Genomic DNA, 3350 nt, shown 5'->3' on the forward strand with positions numbered 1-3350 from the left:
CAAACCCCGGGAAGTGCTTTAAACTTTCCACCCCCAAAGAGGCAGCAAGGCCCTAATCAGAATCAAGATGCTGGGAAATTCAGAAGTGAAGGAAGACCCTTCCCTCAGAACACTTTCTCAGGAGCCCCACTTTCTCAGGATTCAGAGGGATGAGCTTAGAATGAGAATAGGTGTTTTGGGTGTCAGGGTTTCGGTCACTAGCTTAAAGATTGCCCGACTCCTGCCATGTCAAGAGGATAGGGAAGTCAAGGACCTAGAGTGCAGAGACCAGCCCCTTCGTAGTATCAGTCAAATCAGGGTCCGTCTCGCCAAAATCAGGGCAATCCCAGGAAGACTCCAGCTCAATCATCTGCCTCTGTTTAGCGTAATCTCAAAAATCCCTCCCAGAACTGGGGTAACCAAAGAGAAAGAGTTTCGCCCCAATCTGCAGAGCAGCCAGAGCAATTATGGTAGCAGAAGTAGTGGAAGAGGAAAGAGGTTAGATTTATGCCATGACTGAAAACCAAGGGCCAAATTGTCAATTCTCTGTCATCCATGCTCCAGCTGAGTATAAGGGTAAGCCATTTAAGCTTTTGATTGATTCAGGTAGTACTCATTCATTTATTTCCCTAGGATGCTTGCATAAGCTAGTCTTAGAACAGAAATCAGGGAAACCTATGCAAGTTGAATTGGCTAGTGGGAAGATTCTTTTCACTCACCATGAGACAGATCGTATTTAGTTTAATCTAGATGGGAATGTAACTGACTGCCAGTTCAAAGTCTTACCTCTGGGAGTTTTCGAGGGAATCCTTGGAATGGATTGGCTCCACAAAAGTCAAGCTGACATTCACTATCACAATGGAGCCATTTCCTTCCGTGACCTTCACGGGAACAAAGTTCAAGGAACTAGAATTTTCAAATCCCCAGATCTGCAGCAGTTAGTAAAAGCTTCTAGGTTACTGAAAGGACTTAGAAAGAAGCAGCTCATTTATGTTGTCAAAATGAATCCGGTAGACACAAAGTTAAAGGCTAAAGAACCAAAATGGTAGTATGATGATTTATTCCCAGCTGAGCTAACTAAGATGCCTCCGATTCGGGAAGTAGATCATGAGATAGAATTGACCCCCGGAGCTCAGCCAGTAGCTCAGCGCATGTACAAAATGCCAGACCTTGAAGCCATTAAACTCAAGGAATAGCTTAGACAGCTGTTAGAACAAGGGTTTATAAAACCCAGTGTTTCACCTTGGGGAGTGCCAGTTCTCTTTCAGAAAAAGAAGGATGGAACGTTAAGACTCTATGTGGATTACAGAGGTCTCAATCAACTGATAGTTAAGAATAAGTATGCTATCCCCAGAATTGATGAGCTTCTAGACAGGCTTAATGGAGCCCAGATCTTCACAAAGATAGATCTCAAATTAGGGTATTACCAGATCAAGATTAATGATATCCCGAAGATAGATCTCAAATTAGGGTATTACCAGATCAAGATTAATGATCGAAGACAACCATCAATACTCGCTATGGGCACTATGAATTTACTGTCATGCCGTTTGGATTGACAAATGCCCCAGCTACATTCAATCGCCTAATGCAGGACATTCTCAGAGAATACTTGGATGATTTTGTTCTTGTTTTCTTTGATGATATTTTGATTTACTCAATGAATGCAGCTGACCACCATGAAGCTCACGTCCGTAAAGTTCTTGAGATTCTAAGGAAGCACCAACTCTTTGCAAAAAAGAGCAAATGCACTTTCTCTGTCGACCATGTTGAATACTTGGGCTTTTTGGTATCCAAAGACAGAAATTCTCTAGATTTCGCAAAAGTCCAAGCAGTCATAGATTGGCCTGAACCAAAGACAGTGAAAGAAGTCAGGGGATTCTTGGGATTAATTAGTTGGTATAGAATTTTTATACCTAAGTATACTCTCATAGCTTCCCCCCTGACTAATCTTCTCAGGGAAGAATACCTCGTTTCAATAGTCTGCCAGGTGTCAGAGCACTTTTGATAAGCTGAAGACCGCCTTGGTATAACCAATCTTGTTCTGAAGTTCCCAAATTTCTCTCTATCCTTTGAGGTAGTAAAACTGATGCCACCAGTGGTTTTTGCCCTGGGAGGTGCACTCATGCAGGAAGGTCATGTAGTGGCCTATTAATCTCGAAAACTCAGAACGCATGAGAGAAATTATGATGTCCACGACCTAGAGATACTTTCAGTAGTCTATGCCCTGAAGTTGTGGAGACATTACCTACTGGGTCAAAGATTCACTTTGATGACAGATCATCAGAGCTTAAAGTGGATCTTCACTCAGAAGGATCTCAACATGCGCCAAAGAAGGTGGATGCAGACCCTGTAGGAATTTGATTTTGAAATCAAGTACCGCCTAGGAAAAGAAAATGTGTTGCAAATGCCCTTAGCAAAAAAGTCTCCTTGCTTGCAATCACAGTGGTGTCAAATCCATTGATTAATGAAGCAAGAGAGAAGATCATGTAGGATTGATTCTTTGGTCCTATTGCTACCCTACATATGCAAGAAAGCAAAACTCCTCTCTAGAGTTGAACCAAGTTCAAGGGTACAGCCTGGATGAAGCAATTATGTATTATAATAGCAGGCTATGCATTCCCAATGATAGTTGTGTGCTTAATGTTAATTACGTGATTAAGCTTCCATTTGTGACATTGGTATCAAAGCTTAGGTCAAACTAGAGCAATCCTTAGCTCAGTTTGATATTGTGCAGCTGTGCCACCGGGCTCGGTCACCACTTCTGGCAAAGCTGGGTACAAACATATTCCTGAGTCGTGTGAAGTAAATCTTATATCCTCGGGTTTGAGGGTTCGGAACCATTGATGTGCTTTCCCTTCCAGGGTCAGTGAGAAAGCATGAATCATTGTCACATCACTGACAGGTCCGTAGGTTTTTCATGTGGATTCAAAAATCTCTACATGTTGGATAGGGTCTCTGTCTCCCTAGAGAATTTTTGGATGAGTTTGGAAATGATGTGTGGCTTCATCTAGGAGGTTCGAGATTCTAGAGCAGTGCCTGGTTCCCTAACCATTCCTCAGCCCACTCTGTAGCTATATTCAACAGATCCATCCTTATGGCTGCATTAAGGTCAATGGTTGGATGGTCTTTGAGGAATTGCTCCCCCCCTTCCTAGACCTCGTTCTCTTCCTGTGTTGGCTCTTCTAGGTATCTCCGGTCCATGGGATGGTCCTGCCACCACTGCACCTTGGAGTGGCTCATCATTAGTTTGCCTCTGTACGCCTTTGTCGAATTAAAAGTTCCATGTCCTGTAGGAACATAGGATTATTAATCATCTGCTCAATATCTTTTTTGGTGTACAGACAGTCCTCCACTTCACCCGCTGCTCT

The sequence above is a fragment of the Cibotium barometz genome, chromosome 27 (genome assembly GCF_041138505.1).
Source record: "Cibotium barometz isolate CiBa-2024 chromosome 27, ASM4113850v1, whole genome shotgun sequence".
In the NCBI taxonomy this organism is placed as follows: Eukaryota; Viridiplantae; Streptophyta; class Polypodiopsida; order Cyatheales; family Cibotiaceae; genus Cibotium; species Cibotium barometz.